General features: G+C 29.1%; 1 protein-coding gene across 6 annotated transcripts in view; it reads right to left on the bottom strand.

Annotated features, from left to right (window-relative positions):
• p (WD40 repeat domain-containing protein pink) overlaps window positions 1-20,050 on the bottom strand; it is a 91,306-nt gene that overhangs the window by 66,280 nt on the left and 4,976 nt on the right. For 2 of the 6 annotated variants that reach the window (XM_067265258.1, XM_067265576.1), the window contains exon 1: window positions 14,786-14,996. The exons of 2 other annotated variants lie outside the window; for them this stretch is intronic. The gene's annotated coding sequence lies outside the window, so the exon portion shown is untranslated. Of the gene's footprint in view, window positions 1-14,785; window positions 14,997-15,200; window positions 15,222-18,749; window positions 19,376-20,050 lie in introns of those variants that run through there. 2 more of the 6 variants (XM_067265458.1, XM_067265522.1) reach the window with 2 other exon arrangements.

Raw genomic sequence — 20,050 nt, forward strand, 5'->3', positions numbered from 1 at the left:
CAAAAGAGTTTCTAAGAGTTATTTCTAAAAAAAAAAAGTTTCTACTTCTAAGAGTTATTTGTAATGATGGTACAATAGAGTCCTAATTATCTAAGATAATGTGGATCAAAAGTATCTTGGATAATCAAAAACTCGGATAACAAGAATATTAAGTAAATACATTAAATTTGGTTGCTTTAACATGTGCAACATACTTGTAAATCTTGTTTTTAGTACTTTGGAATTTCTTGAAAAACTCAAAATCTTTTTACACCAGCAGGTCATTAAAAATGTCTGAAAATGTTATTGTGAAAAATAATGTCCATCATCAGGCAACTCTTACACGAAACATCACATATTAAATTCCAAAGATTTCAGATGTAATGTCAAACTTATGACCGTAAATTCTAAAGAGGAAAACATTCAAATGTTTAAAATAATGTGCTTCCAACAAATTAAGAAAAATTGGAACATAACAAATTTTAAATATCACTTAGAAACATCAATTATCATTTAAAAAAACAAAATTGCATTTAAATGTTCTATCACTTGATAAGAAAAACATTATACAATTTTTAAAGTTGTCTACAGTCTTACAGAGGAAATATACTATCTTTTGGCATTAAATTTATTTACTTGATGAACTGAATACATGTAAGTACTTTCAAATCTCAAAATGTCATCTTCAGGCAAACAAAGAATATAATTTGAATAATGATTAAAAAATTTGTTTTTGTTGACCAAACTACATTTTATGTATGTTGTGACTATCCTCTGTATTTCTTTTAAATTTAAATCAAAACTTTTTCACATGCATTCAAATTCTAGCACTTACTTTGCACTACACATTTAGGTTTAGAACATGTTCTTTTATGTTCAGTCAATGTAAAAGATTTTTAAAAATTATTATACAAATTTTCTATATTCTTTGTTCACCTGAAGATGAATTTTAAAATATTGAAAGTATTTTCATGTACTCAATTCATCAAGTAAATTAATTTAATACCAAAAGGCAGTATATTTCCTTTGTAATCTATAATGTGAAAACTCACTACCTTGATATTCACCCAGCTGATTTTCCAGAAAAACAAATGTTTTTGATCTACTTCTAAGACCCACTTCAGTAGAAAAATTTCAAATAGATGAAACTTCTAAAGTTCTAATATATCAAATGCAGAAGAGCTTACACATAAATTCAAATTTAAATCCTCCAGAATCGATCAATAGAATGTCCAAGTGTAAAAGTCCTAAAACCGTTTCGGTTTTCATAATAACATATCAAAGAAGGCTTGCCATGCTTGTGAAATGCACCTATATATATAAAGCGAAACTAAACAGAAGTTGCATCAACAATAATTACATCTCCTTAGCCCAGGTTTGGCAATACTGGCTATATATCAGTAATTCATAAGTTAATTCCCCTTATCTTGTTATTTTTCACTATGTTGTTTTGTAAATCTGTAAAATTATGAATGTTTTATATAACATCTAGGTGACGTAATTTCAGAAGCTCTTGAAAGTGCATCCTATTATTTTTTATATTTATTATTATTTTAATAATAATTTTCTTCTTCATTTTACAATTTTAAATTAATCCATTTGGTTAATTTAAAATGTAAACTTTTTTAAATAAAATCCATAATACTTGTAAAACATTTCTGTTTTTCAAATGTTTGATAAATGAAATGGCTCTAAATGTGGCCAAAAATGTTTGTAATTCAGAAGAAATGTTGCTGGATTAAGCAAGAAAAAGTGTTATTTTGTATATATTAGTGCTACTTATATTCAAAATTGATAATGAAAATTTTAATTCTCTTGATTTAAACTGTTATACAAACTGATTTTAACTGCAACATATTAACAATTATACTATAAATAATGATATATAAAGTAGTTTTATGATGATATTGCATATATTATCAATATATTTGTTACTTATTTTTAATTCTATTTTATTATTTATATAGGATACTAATCTTTTCATATTATGGCAATGGTCTGATATTTTAAGCTGATGTTTTTTATTTTTTAAAAATAATTATTTTCAGAAAAATAATCAACAAAACCAAACACTAAAATGGAATGTATGGATCACATTTTTTAGCAATGAAATGTTTACTAAAATCAAATCAATCAATGTCCCATTAAGAATAACAAGTATAAAATGAAATGAACGAATAACTGTTTTTCAAAACATGAACAAAACAGTATTTTGTTTCATTTTACATTGTTATTTTTAATGGAATGTCAATCTGATTATGAGACAGTTTAATTGATCTCAAAATATATTTTATCATTAAAAATTCAATTTGAGCTAACAATATTTCAAATCAAATCAAATCTTTTATCAGCATATTTAGTAATTATTCCTGTTGCAAGGGGAACCTACATAGTCACAACAAACAAAAAGAAATTTATAAGTTAGAATTATACTCTGTAAAATTAAATAAAACTTTTCCCTGTTATATAAAGAGTAGATGATCAGCTGCCAAACAGACTGTATCATTGGTTTCTACACTGATCCTCTTGCAAGGTACAAGACTATTTGGTAAAGAAATTATATATATATGGGACCCATTTGAAATAGAACCTCATAAAATTCCTCGATTCGCAAAATGACAGTGTAGAAATTCCAAATTGTATTCTAAGTTTTTCACAGCCCAACCATAAACAAATATGATAGACTGAAAATTATTTGTGACATAATTTGCACAAACCATATTTAATGTCCAAATATTTTCTATCTACAAATACATATACACAGTTTAGTCTTAAATGCATGTAAAACTTCTTAATCTTGTGTGGAATTTGGAAGTTAATAAAACTGCTTGATGGAGGAAAATTTAGATCACTTGTATACCATGGATGACATTTTGAATTTAGAAATTTACTCCTTTCCTGGTCCAGTATACTATTAAACATGTTTTCTACTAAGATAACAAATCTGTAATTCCAGTCATCCTCTGAAAGGTCAAATAAGACATGTGAACCCCAAAAACAAGCTAAAAACAAACTATTTGTTAAACCAATTATTATGATAGTTCCTTTTTACTTTATATAATCTCTTAAGCAATTTGAGCTAACAATATTTACCATTTGGCTAAAGCCTGCCACCAAGATACAGAAAATATTGGACTTGTAATACAGAACAAAGATTCCAATCAACAACTGTTGTGCAATCCACATGCAATACGGCAATGCTAAAAAGAAGACTTTAAAAAAATATGCAATAAAGAATTCACACATTCACAAATACTGAGTACTGATCCTCTTGTGGAGCCAGTAATGCAAATTACTGTTGAAGAGGTGAAAACAGCTGTTAAGATGATGAAAAATGGAAAAACTTGGCTAATTAGCATCACCATACCTATCTGGAAAAAAAAAAGACATTGGTAAATGCACAAACTACCACCCAATACATGAACTCTGTAATACACTGAAGATCTTTGAGCATATCCCTGGCCGCCTATGCTTGATTGTCGAAATCAATCCAAATAAAAGTGGATTTGTTAAAGAACTCAACACGATGCCATTCATGCTGTCCGCATACTAATAGAAAAACACAGAGTAAAGAATAAACTCATTCATTTGACTTTTCTGGCATACATTACAATAAAGAATTTTTTCATCTGTTTTGAATGTCTAGGATTCAAACTCCTGTAGGCACTTTCATAGCAATTCAGCATTAGTTTTTGCTGATTTATCTATATTACTGGTCAAACTGAACTGAATATAATGGAATCTTTTTTATTTACATTCCATAAACAGAAGTTTGACTACTTTACTAACAAGAAATTATCACCCTTGTATTTAATTAAACATTATATTTACACAATTTTTAAAAAATTTAAATTTAAAATTATTAAATTAATAAATATAACTCATCGTAGACTGCATGTCTTATTAAAACACTACACTCATGACACCTTATAAATTTGCAGCCATGTTTATTCGGTACAAACGAACGTTTTCGGTCGTGTTTAACGACCTTCTTCAGGAAATATCCAAAAAAATTCGAACACAACAAAAATCTGCAAAAACGAACAAACTTCGGAACGTTTTTAAAAATATTCTAAAGAGAATTGCGTGCGCCATCTCTACATCGATGTGTATTAAATAACACATTACATGAGAATAAAATAAAAATAAATAACAGACAATAAAAAGTAATATGCTCCTTGGAGACATTAAAAATAAAATACAAACATAAACTATGGTGCAAGCCGGCCAAACTATATACCAGCTGCTAAGAGCGGATAAAGATGCCATGGACACTAACTCCCTTCCGGGGGTTTACAGGATCCCTATTACGAACACACGGAGGCAAAATAAGCTATTTTACATCGGAGCCACCAGAAGATCACTCAAGGAAAGGCTGGCGGAACATCAGAGAAATATAAGAAGCGAACAACCATGCACAGCGTTGGCGACTTACGTCCTGGCAGATCCCCAAGAAGTCCAAGCTGAATGGGCCCAAGCAAGATTAGTACAAACAGTTCGCAACGTAAAGCACCTCCGTTATACAGAAGCTTGGCATATCTGCAAAGCAAGCCAGAAAGGACAATCTATCAACTTCAGAGAGGCTAGTAAAATATCTGCAGCCTGGCGCTCAGGCGACATGTAAACCTCAGAAAAGCGGATATGCGGAAGCCTACACAAGGACAGAAACCGTAGTTTTTTTGTCTCTGCACAGCTCCTCTCCTTCCCTATGTTCTGTGCGCCGTTCGGCTTGCACCATAGTTTATGTTTGTATTTTATTTTTAATGTCTCCAAGGAGCACATTACTTTTTATTGTCTGTTATTTATTTTTATTTTATTCTCATGTAATGTGTTATTTAATACGCATCGATGTAGAGATGGCGCACGCAATTCTCTTTAGAATATTTTTAAAAACGTTCCGAAGTTTGTTCGTTTTTGCAGATTTTCGTTGTGTTCGAATTTTTTTGGATATTTCCTGAAGAAGGTTGTTAAACACGACCGAAAACGTTCGTTTGTACCAAATAAACACGGCTGCAAATTTATAAAATGTCATGAGTGTAGTGTTTTAATAAATATAACATTGAAAATTAAAATTATTATAAAAGTATTTTGAGAATTTAACAATCCATTATAACCCAGCTTCTATTTTCAATTAAAATAGAAATAACACCATAACATTGGGGTAGTTAAAACATTTTTTGGTTCTATTGATGAGCCCACATCAGGTACCTGGTGTTCAAATTCAGAACAACTTAACATTGAACATTTCTTCAAAAATTTTTTGAACAGAATTAACATCAAGAAAAAAAACAAGAATATAATTAATGAATTTTTAACAAATTTCTACAATAAATTAAAATTCCAATTATTAAACCAATAATAAACTATATAATATAAACAATAAAAAAATTAATACAATAACATAACTATGTAATATTTAAGACTGCCAACTGTCCATTATTGCTACGCATACTACGAGGTGTTTTTACTTGTTCCAAGTCCTTTTGTAATCGCATATCTCCATATCATTGGAAATCACTCTACACCCCTGGTAACGCACTCATTTCTACCCTTGTACCCATCTATTGAATTCCAGCTGTGTTTTGAAGCACTTTTCAACTTTTTGTACCGACAAGTTCCAGAACCAGACAAAGAAGACATGCTTGAAATAGCAGATCTAATCTGCAACTCTTCATTTTTCTCCTCCAATGCCAGAATTTTTAAACAATGTAAAGGGATACCATTGAGTCGTCCCATATCAGGACTGTTATGTTAGCCAGTAGTAAGGAATAAAGAAAACCTATTTATCTCAAGCTTTAAAAAGGACATCTTAATGTATAGAATATATTGATGTATTTATTTTATGGAGGAATGAAAGTAGTGTTTTCAGATTTATGGACATAAATGAATGACAACAACAACAAAGGGTTAAGGCTAAAACTTAAACAAAGAAGTAAGAGTAATGTGCATTTTCTAGTTATTGATATTATCTTAGGCCAGAACAAATTATCACAAAGGTGTACATAAAACCAACGTTCAGCCCCCTATGTATACTGCCACATTGAATGACTCAGAACAATATAAAGCATCCACATTTACAACACAAGTGTGGTTGACAAGGAGACAGAATTAGAAGGATGGCTAAAGAACTGGAATATTCCAACAAATTGCTTATGAATCTTGTGAATTGTTATAACAAAATCAGTACCGATAAAATAAAAATGAATAAAATACTTAGTGCAAAGTTCACATACCAAAAGGAGATCAGGCATATAATGGAGGAACTTTCCAAACAAAACAACTCCTACATGGTATATAAAAAGAGCCCCTAATTAATATTGGATACTTCAAAACAATAAGGATCCACTCCCAGAAGAAACTAAAGCAGGTATACAAAATACTAAGAATTAATGAAGAACTTAACCTAAAAATGGTTTATATTGAAATAAGAGGAATTTAAAAACCAGAGTTAAAAAACACCAATATGATATAAGGAAAAGGAAAGAAAGCACAATATTGGTGGCAATTGCAAATGTAAAAGGAACTTTGGTAATCTGGGAGAAATCTAAAGTCATTAATGAAGTGCACTTGTCCTCTACAGCCATGAATCAAGAAAAAATTGAGATTTTTAAACACAAACTCAGAAATGAATACTTGCCATTTTTGACTTTTATTTTGCTTGGATTTAGGATGATTCCACATAACTGATATATCACCAGAAATTTTGAGTTTAGATGTACAACGATTTCTACATGGCTTCAATTTATCATTCATCTTTTTTAAAATAACATTGATTGTATTACACATTTCAATTTTAAAATTAAAAGCAATGTAAAACTAGCATAAATTAATTTTAAAAGAATGTGTTTAAAAGTAACTCATTCTATTTAAAAGAAAGTTTTCAAATACTATTTGTTATAGAGATGTACTGATTAATCATTTGCTAACTGAAAATCAATTGGCTCCTCCACTGATTAATTTTTAATTGACAATTCTCCAATAATCAGAGTACTGTAACTAGTAAATAATTGTTCCATTAAAAAAACATAATTTAGCAATTTTTAATTTAAAAAGTAATGAACATTTTTAAAAACTAATGTTTAAAAAAATAACTTTCTTAATAACAATAGGCCTAATTCCAGATAACCATGGTGACGCATTCAATTTTGTTAGAAACTGTTAGTTTATTATATCTGTGATCTCAGTGTGAAAATGTTCTGGTACCTCTGTTATGGTACTATGGGATCGGGGCTGTGGGCTGTTAGCACAAATAGAAGAGTTAGCCATTGCTCATGGTTACAAAACAGTTGTATGTCTCTCAGTGGATCAATTCCACAGGGGATGCCTCCAGAATCCACACCTCTATAACAGATCATGGTAAAAAAGTGGAATGGCTATGTAACCTACCACCCATTCCAATGTTACCCACCCTGCTCACTATGCAGGATGGTAATATTTAATTTGTCTCAAAGATTAACGAGATCTTTTTGACGTCAGGAGCCTGACACTAGTTAAGATAGAAAAGAATAATCATGTCCTAACTTGCGATAAAAGAGGTTAAACATTATCCAAGTGGTTAACCTTTCAGCAGTGGGAGAGTCAGGTATGGTTCTACCCCTTAGTAGTGGAGAATATACCCGAAAAATTTTTAAAGTATTTTTTCACGCAATTTTTCTCATTTCCGTTTTAGAAAAAGTATTTGTAAACAGTTATGTCTAGTAAAGAAAAGTCTTTTTTTATTGTTACATAATTCATTTTTTATGTGATTTTTTTTTTTGCGGTAGTTTTTGGCTTGATTCTGGTGATACCCCCAAAAGAATTTAACGTATATATACGTCCCTCACTGCTGAGTGGTTAAAACTAAGTGGTAAATCCGAGTGGCTGGAGAGGGTTTCAATTCAACAATGGAGCTGGAGCTAGACACTTAAACTTAATTTGATGATGAACTATTTATTTGTATAAAAACTATATTATATATATATATATTGTATAATACAGGAATGACAATAATAAAAGCAAATAAACAAAGTTTTCCCTTAAACCTAACTATAGAGAGAGCTTACAATGTTACAGTCAAATGCAATACCTCATTCCTTTCTGTTGGTTATTTGACAGGGCTGGCCATGTTCTGTATTTGGTGGGAAAATTCTTTTCCATTCAGACACCAACTTTCTTGGAAGTTATGGTTCCAATTCAAGCTCCACCTAGACATTGGTGTGAACCCAATGTCTAGACAGAGAAATGTCTAGATGAGGTATAAAATTTATACCTTAAAGTATAAAATTTGATATTGATCAAATTTTATACCTTAAGGTGAAATTTTCATCGAAGAAAAACAATCATTGCAAAATGGTACTGAATAGACTCATACATTACATTTTATTGACATAGTAACAATTAGATAAAATTTTATATTTCAGTTTGCAAGCATTCATCTGACCAATCATAGGAGGCTATTCAAGTTATCTGAGGAGAAAAGCAATAGGGAACTTCCTTGTGGAGTTGATATCAAAATCAGCATCTCTCCTCAGAAACTTCCTTCAAAAATGAAAGAAAGTTCATTGGTGACTTAACACAAATGTTTCCTTTTTGACAAATTTTAAAATTTTCTATTTTACTGAAAATTGGCTCCTAGGTTCTCACAGTACTAGTAAATTTAGAAATATTGTATATATTTTTAAGGAATAATCTTCACTCTCATTCACAGCAAATTATTACATCTGATCAATTAATTTTCAGGACCATCTGCTTACTTTTGAAATAAATTTTTCATTTTTAAACAAATAAATTGTTATTATGTAACTAAATAATATGAAATAATTGGTAAACTACATTACACTGGGAAGAATATCTGATGTATGAAACAAGTCAATTTATCAATTCATAATGGAAAAGTACAACCACCAAAAATATTAAAATCATTGCCTATTTGCTTGAAATGGTATCAGAATAGAATCATGAAGGAAGTATATAATCCATGTTCTATATTAAAAAAGATAAAATATCTTGCATGAATAAATGTCAAGAAACTTAGAAATAATTTATTGAAATAATTTTTATTATATTATTAGAAAATTATCATGGTACATTATTTTGATTAGATTGACTGGTGTTTGGTTGACCTCTCAATTGGACACTGGATAGGACCTATAGAACCAGAAAGTTTGGTTCAAAACTGCACAATTGGCAACCAGATAGATTAGGTTTGTTATATTGATCATCCAAGAATAGGAAGCACATACCAGAGACAATAAGGAAGCAGAGGAAGAGAAAGTGCATAGTAATTTAAGAATTCTGTTTTGTCAATGAATATAGTTGCTATTTATGTGCCAGTTGTATGTTCAGTTTTAAGTCAATTAAATAGCCAACCAAGCAGCCCTCCTTAGCACCTTGCATATCAAGCAAGCAGGTCTGTTACAACACAATGTGGACAGGATACTAAGTAAAAAGAATCTCAATTTCCTTTATTATGTGAATATAAAATAATATTAATTCCTTTTTTTTATTACAGTGATGTAATCATGCTATGCTCCTGCTACTTATACTGAATAAACCAATAGGGATTGTAATATTTCTTATAAACAGTGATGATAAGAAAAGAAAAAAAAACCAACAAGACAAAGCCTTTCTCTCCTTTATATAAAAATCAAATCTCTGACTAGTAAAATTTATAGTAAAATCCCAACTTGATCAAGGACAATTTATGTAATTTATTTTTCAATATTTTCATAAAACCTTAAATATTTTTAATAAAATATAATAAATATTCTGTAAATATTTACTGTAAATATTATTAATAAAATATAGTTATTTATGTACTTAATCTTAGATACTAAACAAAATTATTGTTATAAAAAGTTAAAATTTTAAAAACATTTTAAATTATATATAGTTTTAAAAACATAGTTTAGTACATACAATGATTAGTTAATGATTATACAATCCCAATTAATTGTTCATCGTTAATCGGCTAACTGGGTGATTGTGCTAACCTTAATTTGTTAAATACTACTTAGACTTCAGCATTTACCAACATTGAAGAAAGACTGACATCTTTTTGGTGAGAATAATACATGTTACAGGCATATTCATTCATTTCAAAACCACTTTGAAATTCTTGAAATAACCTGTTTTCAAGAATTCTGGATTTTGTCAGAACTACTTTAACTTGCTGCAGTTTTAACAGCTGTGCTGAAGCAGAATTTAAGTCGTGATTTTGTAAAGTATAACTTAATTGTATTTTCATCATCTTACTTAAAATAATGTAGCTCTGCCTTGTTTCTATGATACAGTTAAGAAATTATCTTTGCAACTTCATAATGAATAAGATAATCGGAAAAGATTATCTATTATTGATTTCTCTTCTCTGCAATTAAGATTTAAGAGTTTCATAGAGCACATTTTTGTTCAAGTCAAATTACAAACAGTATTAATGATTCTTTTGTTATAAAAATATTTAGTGATAAGTTCTTTAAATCATCTTCAAAAATCTATAAATATTCTTTTATTTGTTTTCTAGTAAAAAAATAACAAAAAAGAGAATTTTTCCAGACAAAATCTACACATTCTCACAATTAATGCATATCTAATAATGAATCATTTTGAATATTTTCAAAAATTTTACATTAAAACCACTAAAAACCTAAAGTCCAGCAATTTTATAATAAGTACTAATGTTTTTGCCCGTGTTGAACGGGCATCCCCCATCTGCTGAAACAAAGGGAGATTGCCGTACACGTGAAAAGGAGAGATGACATAAAAAGAGAGAAAAAGGGGAGGGGGAGGATCTCTCTTCTTTCACCTCCACTTTTCATGTGTATGGCAATACTCATTGTTTCAGCAGCTGGGGGATTAGTTTGCCTGATGATGCCCATTCAACACTGGTGAAAATGTCAGCACTAATTATAAAATTGCTGATTTTTTAGTTGTTTTAATTCAAGTATACCCAGTTTTGAGTGGTAGTATTTTAAAAATTTTAAAGTTTGTCTTATTTTAAGTATGTTTAATTTAAACTCCTAAGATTAAACAGAATAAGTAAATATTGATTGTAAAAATATAATTTATTAAATAATACATAATGTAAAATTTATAAGTAATATATAAAGTAACGAGAAATTGTATTAATTCATTAAAACTTCTATTCAATTGTAAAATCTCTTATCAAAATGACAATTATTATAGAAATATAATTTTTGGAATATAAGCAGCAGGAGGTAAAAATAGGTTGTCATCCATAAACTGATTGACAGATAAGCTATACCTATATATTAGCCACACCAACTTTTAGTTGCTGTGGCTAATATAAAGGTAAACACTCAATGTTAAAGATACAAATGTTTATTAAAAATGGTAATTATAACTATCATTTAAAAAATTTCATTTGCTGGCAATTTTGATTTCAAAGTTCATTAGCATTTGGGCCATCAAATTAACTAATTTTGTAAATTTTGATAATTCCCAATATCAGTAATATTAAACATTAATATTGATATTACACAGTATTTGTTTTTCTGACTGTAATAGTGGAAAATATTATAGTCAATTATTTGATAATATAGAGCATCTGCAGAGTGAACTTGTAAATGATGTAAAATTTTCCACACATAAGTTGCAATCTTCTTTTCCAATGTAAAAACAGTATAAAAGCTGCAGCTTGTATTCTAAAAATTATGATATTTATTAACTAACAAGCAGATGAGCCCAGCGTTACTTGGGCAAAAAGTAATAATAACAAAGTTTATTCTTAGATTATAGCCCATTTTACCCATTTTCACTGGATGCAAGAATTAGGTCCCCCTTCTTCTGAAACTAATCAGAGAATTTTTAGATGAGTCTAAAATATGTTGAATTTTCTACAAAATCATTTTTTAAAAAATCATCTAAAATAGTAAAGTAGAAGCAGAGTTTTTCAGGATAATCCTTAATCCTCATCCTCTCTACTGCAGGGGGGGGGGATTTCCAAAAATTCCTTAGTGTACATTCTCATGACATACCCTAACTGTACTGTGTACCAAATTTCAACTTTCAACTCCTAACCGTTTGGGCTCTGAGCTTATTATTATCAACCCATCTTGATTATATTATAAGATTGGCTCTTTAATTCAACAATTAATATGAAAAAATATATGTCAGTCTTGAATATATATTGAATAACTTTTTATTTTAATTCTTTACCAAATCATTAATTAATAGACTACTAATAATTACTGAAGATTCAAATGTTTTAAATATATTTAGTGTACCATTTTAATTTGTGCTCATTGACTATTAATATTATAAGGTAATATTTTACAAATCTGTTGCTGAATATAAGTAATTTTTCTATTATTCTTCATTTCTATTCTAGTAGTCAATTTCTGTATTTGTCTTTAGGGAGTTAAGATTATCATATTAATTTTCTCAAAAATATCAGTTATTCTTAAGCTAAGATTTTAGTTTCCTCTTCTAAAGCATTGTATAAAAATTCTAAAAGTAATTTTAATTCACAGATTCTTTCCTATAAAATTAGTATTCTTTGTTATTAAATTTAATAAGATAAATGCAATTTTATTACTTATAAATATTTATTTTGCATTAGACAGAAAATTAAAATTCATTTTTTTTTGCATTAACATCAAGTTTTATATAGTAGGTTAAAGAATTGATCTCATTTTAAAAAGTTATATATCTTTTCTGTTTTTTAAAGATCTTTGTTCTTTTGCAGACTACAACAGGATAACCCAAAACATTTTAAATGGACAGATAAAACACTACAAGATCATACTACAACTGTTAATGTATGCCAGATATAATAACTCAATTTTTTCAAGATAATTTTGTCAGAGCGCTCTAACTATGCAAATAAGTCATAGATTAGTTAAGAACAACTTTTGAAGACTTAAAAAAATGTGCACCAAGAAATTGCAGCAATATTGGGTGAAGCTCTGAGTTATGGAAAATGCAATCGAAAAGGCAAATTTGCAAAGGCAGTCAAAACAGCTATTTATTAAATATTTTAAACCTGACTATTTAAACATTTAAGATTAGAATAATTCTATTCAACTCTCTACCAACACCTGGAATATACTACAATCACAACACAACAAAAACAAACCTGTTACTGGTGTGTATCTTGCAAAAAATCGTTTCACAATCGTTGCAAGATACACACCAGTAACAGGTTCATTTTTGTTGTGTTGTGATTGTATTAAAATAATTAGTAGTAGTTTGCAATTTTTTTTTTTATATTCCTTAGTTAAAAACTAATAAAACAAGTAAATCAGTAACAGAAATGACACACTATTTATTAAACCAGCACGTCACTTCTGTTTACCAATTTCACTTTTGTAACAACCTATTTATAAATGCTAATAGAAACTTAAATATCAAACCCAGCTTCCTTTTAAAACACTTAATAAAATGATCGAACGTTCCATTTAATACATGTTTGAAATGCGTTCAATTGACAGTTCACCTGATGACGGCCTATCCAATTGAGCTGAAAACGTTTGTGATTAAATAAAGTATTCTCAGCGATATAAGGTGTTAATGTTTTATTAAGTGCTAATAGAAACTTTTAATGAATTATTGAAAAATACAATGAATAGTAAAAGTTTTAGCAATTATTCACTAGCAAAATATTAAAAAGAAAAAAATTACCTTCATTTAATAATCTAACAAATTACAGCTAAAAGTTTTTAAATTACATATATAAAAAACCCATATAAAATTAATGTTCAATATTACTTCCAAGAGAGTGGTTAATATGTAAAATGAAAAAGAGGTAATTAAATTGATTACACAACTTACTACATAAAAAAAAAGCTATTACTTTTAAAGTTATGTTACATGATTACAATATAGTTTTAAAAAACTGTTGGTTATATTAAAAAAAACATGACAGAATGATTGTATAACTATTAGTAGTATTTATGTAATTTATCAAGAGACAAATTCACTGATCAGCACAATATTCTTTTTGTTATTTTCATGTAAATGATTGTATTTATTCATCTTATGTTTACATTTATCTACATTTTAGTCTTGCAAAATGACTGTAGTCATCTTTATTTGCAGTTTTAATATTTGAAAGCATAAATAATAACTTGATAATAATTTTAATTTTTTATTTTACTGTCATCCTTACATATATGCAATACTTTATTCCTATTTGCTTTCATTTGATACATTTAATATTCTTTTTCTTCTTGATTTGAATTTTTTTTTTAAAACATGGATTGACTTTATGTTTTTAAAATCTCTATATTGCTTGTAGATATAATCTTATGAATGAAATAAATATCTAATTTGGAAGACTTTATGTAAGGAAACAGTTAATTGATAGGTAATTATGTAATATCTATTACAATTATTCTGTACATTATTGACTTTTAATTGAGAATTATAAACACTAAAGTGTATCAGCTGTTATTTTCCAAAGTGAGAGAGATAATGTTTGGCATTGATATGCCATTTAAATGCAATTAAATTGAATGAAATTAATAAATATGGTTTTCCTATATTAAATAATTGTGCAATTTTTATAGGTTTGTTCTATTTAAACGTTTACATTAATGAGACAGAAAGTTTATAGTATTTCATCACAGTGTTCTGGAATTAAAACATTTACGAATGATTAATTAATTGTGTTATAATACCAATAAATTAATTGATAACAATTGTAATTAATACATTAATAAGTTATTTAATAGACAAATTATTATTTTTTGTTTTATATAAGCAAGTTGTTTTTAAATATTGGAAGAAAATACTTGTAAAAGTGTTTAATTTCATAGAGATTAAATTTATCACAAACTTAGATATGCATAAATGATCAATAGCCGCTTACCCAACTTTATTGAATTTATACACGTTTCTCTGCAACATGATAAAGAAACAAATAATCCTTATTGCTCCAACCCAGACTCCGATTTTTTAAGGATTTCTTCATAATTATTATAACAACAAAACAGAAATAAATAAGAACATTATTTCTAATGATCAACCACCACAAACTTTACCCAATGGTTAAAACCAGATCACGTGCTTAGCAACGCGCCATCTACATTTCATAACACAAAATTTTTCATTCAAAAATCGGTATATTTTAAGATTTCATTTTCGTTTTATTACACAAACCGATCCTCCGTCGTGTTTATTCGATTTTAAATTTACCTCCACCCCAATTCTTACGAAATTTTCAATGTTATAATTGCCACAAATTAAATTATAAAAAAGATATAAAACCAATAAATTATTTCTACCTGATCAATTATTCACGATATTATCTGTCAACTTCACGAATTACAAAAGTTAAAATTTTAAATAAATAAATTCGCCATTCTTCACTTTAAAATAAATAAATGGAAGAATAGTATAATGAAAAGCCGTTAACAGATAGTTCAATGAAAAGACGCGTTCGGGTGGCAGCGGTGAAGCGTGTCGTCCTTTCTTCAGAAGGGTCCAGATTCGAGATAATTCGGAGCAAGTTTTTTTCTTCTTTATTTCTATGAAGGTTTTAGCCTACCGATTAGGCTAAAACCTTTGTATAACTCTGTAGACTTTTCGGATGATAAAACTGGTAGGCTAAAACCGTTTTCCCCCTCCGAAGAGCGTGTCACTTCCGATTACTCAAAGCAATGTGCGTAATTTCGCGACTAAGCATCATTCTACTGCGATCATTGGCAGGACGCTTAGCTTCGGTTTGTCGTATTGAAAGGATTAAGATCAAATCCAAGCTACGACTGCCCGGATTTTCAAAAATGCTAAACATTTTTGGCACTTAAATTGAAAAAATCGTTTTCTCCTGTAGATTGTTCGTTGTGTGGCGGCTGCTAACTCGGTTGAAGGTACCGACAGTTGTATCTTCAGTAGAACAGGATATATCAGTTCCCACTCATTAACTTCTTGTCGACTCTAGCATAATGGTCTTCGGTCCTCGATGCTTTGTATATTCAGTGAAGGAAATCACTATCTCCACGATGATCCGATTTCGACTCAGATGCATACGCTGGATATTTTTTATGATAGTACAGTTCGGACTATTTTCCAACTCTAACTTACGTTGTCGGCCGGATGGCCGAGCGGTCAAGGTTAGCAGCCTTCCGCCCTGGGGGACCCGGGATCGAATCCGGACGGGTCGAAAAATCTCCAGGAATTTTTTGGGGGGTGGTCCGTCCGGATATGTCGGTCCCCGTCCCTCACCACCCGGCCGCCCCATTGTGGGCCTGGCCGAACCCATAATGGGCTTGCTATACGAGGCCCTCTTAGTGCCCACTGGGCGGAAAGAGTTACAAAAAAAAAAAAAAAAAAAAAAACTTACGTTGTCTGATTCCATTGTTGAACAGAGCCATAATGCACATTATTTGCTAAATAATAATAATTCTACAGTGTGAACATGCCTATGTATTAGAGTTAAATATACAAAATTATAAATAAGTTATTATAATTTAATTTTGAAATTTTATGTTGCCTTAAAACCAAGAAATATTCGAAAAAATAATCTAAGACAATAAAAAATTTGTATTAATGTAAAAACCTGAAATTTCGTAATGATCAATTTACAGTAACAATACAGAATATATTTTTTGTTTGGTTTTGTACGCTAACACCAACATACAAGTCCATAAGACCGTTTCAGTTTTGTATATTATACGGCGTATAGTGTCCTGCAAAGAGATTTTCGGCGGGTGTAAGTGAGGAATAGCAAGGATGCCTCAAACATAAAAATTTACAGGAATATCTTATGGCGAAGTATCCAGCCGAAATAATAACGATTGATTATAAATTTAAGTAATGTCTTCGTGAAAGATTTCAGTCTGTAATGCCGAAAGTAACAGTGGTTCTCGTTGCAAATTAATTATTAACTTTTCACAATCTTATTGATTATAATAGCTTTAATCCTTTAACATGTAGTGACTCAAAGAAAAATATCTAAAACTATTATTAGTGATGATAATAATTCAAAAAGCTTTAGATTATTTCACAATAATATATAAAAGGAACGTAAAAGTAAACGGTAGTCCAAAATAAATTTAAAATGTTTACTAAAAATAAATTAATTTATCAATCAAAAACATACTAGTTGATTTTCACGATTGCTGTATTACGAGGTAACCAAATTTCACTTTTAGAAGATTAATAAAAATTAAACCGTTTTTCTTATATTCAATAGCGAGGGAATCGTTGATTTGTAGAGGTCTGTCGATTCTTTTCTCAAAGAAATTGTTTCCAATAATTGCCGTATATTATACGTGAATTATTTAATCAATCAATAAGACGATACAGTAGAGCATCGATTATCCGACCCTCGATTAACCGACCGCGTTCTAGTCGGCAAATTCAAATGTCCGCTAGTGATATGGCGCTACAATATTTGGTTATGTCGTGGCTACTTTAATATTATTTTTGTTAAATTTTTGCATGTTTTAGCTGGCAGCACTGGCTCGACCATGAAAGGGAGGCTAGTATTTAAACCAGGCCTAATACACTATACTAATAATGTATTTTTTCATACTTTTCGGTTATCCGACTTTTCAGTTATCCGACCAACCCCAGTCCCCAATTAAGTCGGATAATCGATGCTCTACTGTATTTCTTTTTTTGTTCTAAAAAATATAATTTTGTATATTATCATGCTATGTAATCTGCAGTTTACTTAATTGATATACAGTAATAATATAACAGCAAGGCTCCACCGTACGCGACCAATACGTTTCAACACTCCTCGTGTAAGCAAGAATGTGAGTAAAATAGCAAACCTGATTAACAATAATAACCCAATAGCGTAAATCATAAAAATAATTTTTAAAAATTTCCAGGAAGATTTTTTTTCTCAGTAAACTTTTAATTTTTTCCTTTAAAGTAGGCCCTTTACGGATTATTTTTGGCTTATCTATCGGCATCACTACTTGTTCGTTTTAGAACCATATTTGTCTTCATTTATGCTAATTAATTTGCAGAGAAGTACTGATATCACACAACAATGACCGTTACAAGTGAGAACTCCGGACAAAGACTGATGGAAGGTACCAGTGTTAGTAAAAAACAAACAAATAAGTCACAACAATGAGTTGCAGCTTTCTGAAGCTGCAACTCATTGTTGTGACTTATTTCCAGAAGCTCCAGAAGCTACTTGACTTTATGCACCTGACTAAATGGCCAGATTTAACGCGTAATTACAAATTTCTTTCGTATTTTTCATTTCTTTTTTCGAATTTTCAATAGCCTAAATCTGAAATCTTATATGGCGGGATCGTCCTATAACATTAAAAATGTGTTTTATAAGAATATAGCAACTGCAAGTGATTGTATTTTTTTCTTTCCCGATGGTTTCTCGTATGACATTTCTGATCATCTTGTATTAAGATCACATGCGACATAACATTATGATTAAAGTATTATTGATTAAAATCTGTGGTCATAAATCGGGGAATGTTTATGACTCGATCGAGGGAAGGTTTATGAGTAATATTTGATGGCAGATTCCATCAATGACGTATTGTTGATATAGAAGAGGAAATTGATTATTTTTAATAAATGTAGATAAAATTGATAATTTTGTATTTTAATAATTAAAGTAATGAATCTGTATTCGTCTTCATTTTTTTTTAAATAATAAATATTAATATAATTTATGCAGGCCTATAGAAAAAATATTTGAACGTATCAATATTTCAGAAATGAATTATTTGAAGAATTTCTGTAAATATGTAGTTATTTTTTAATTAAGTTTTTTAGAATACTTTTAACTTAATTGATACGCGCAATTTAAGCCTAAATCTATAAAAATTTTATAAGAAAAATTCACTCACCTTAATGAAATTCCAAAACGGGAAACGGTTTGAAACTAGCAACCATTTTACGATATTTAAATATTCAGATGATTTCTTTGATTTACTTTGATATAAATATTGAACCTGTATTTGTCTTTATTTTATTAAAACATACTGAAAAGAAAGTATTCAGATACAAGAGAATGTTATTTTACTGTAAAAGATCCTGCTAGGACAGCCTGCTTATTCAACACTTTTCCTTAAGCAGTTTTATGCAAGTATAATTTTATAAAAAAAATTAATAATAAAAAATAGGCGTATCCGAAATATAAAGTTCAGCATGCAAACCAATTTCTTTTCTTGTCACGCAAATCTATTTGTAACATGTCCTACAGTTTAACTAAAATCATGCAGTTCTACAGTACTGAAACAGGAACTAGGTCTACTACGGTTTTGTATAATGAATATTTTATTGTATAATAATTTTACAAATTAGTAAATATTAAATAATTGCCATTCAGTTTCTCAAAAATCTGTAAATTTAAATTAAATAATTCTACACTTACTATAAGATAATTTGAAAATTTAAAGGTTACATTGAATTTCATTTTTTTTTTAATTTAAAAACTATTTCTAGATTTTATGAAATGATGAATTCGAATTTTAAAACTAATTTTTCATCTGAATTATTTTATTTTTTTTTTTTAAATTAAATATTAAAACACAAAAATACTGAAATGAAAATGTGAAAAATGACTAATTCATAAATAAACGTTTAGATTTATTTTAATTATTTACCTAACCTAATTTTATTTATAAAATAATAATAAACTTCTTTTATATAAATTTAATTATTTTTAAAATCATTATTTTTACGTTGTGCAACATGAAATTTTTCTAACTTAGGATTTACAAAAGTTTTCTATAGCACCACTCTTATACACAACGGAAAAAAAAATCTCTCGTCATAATGGCCTACTTTAGGACATCATGGCGCAAGAATATTTCCCCCATGCTTTAATTATTTTCAGAAATTTCTTATTTACATAATTCAAAATTACAAAGCGGAAAGATTTTATAGAAATATCTGTAAACGATTATCAGAAAATAGTTCAGACCCATTGTTATGAAAGTCTGACAGTTGCTATAGTAAACTACTCGCATTGACCCACTCAAAATAATGAAATCAGTCGCGACAATGAACTTCAATTAGTATACATTTATACAAAATTTATTTCTTATATCTTCCGGTCACGTTTACGACATAAATTACTGTATTGAATTGTTTCCATACTAGCAGGTGCGCAGCGCATTCACGCCTCTAACATACACGTAAACGG

The sequence above is a fragment of the Centruroides vittatus genome, unplaced genomic scaffold (assembly GCF_030686945.1).
Source record: "Centruroides vittatus isolate TY-2023 unplaced genomic scaffold, ASM3068694v2 contig_10, whole genome shotgun sequence".
Lineage (NCBI taxonomy): Eukaryota > Metazoa > Arthropoda > Arachnida > Scorpiones > Buthidae > Centruroides > Centruroides vittatus.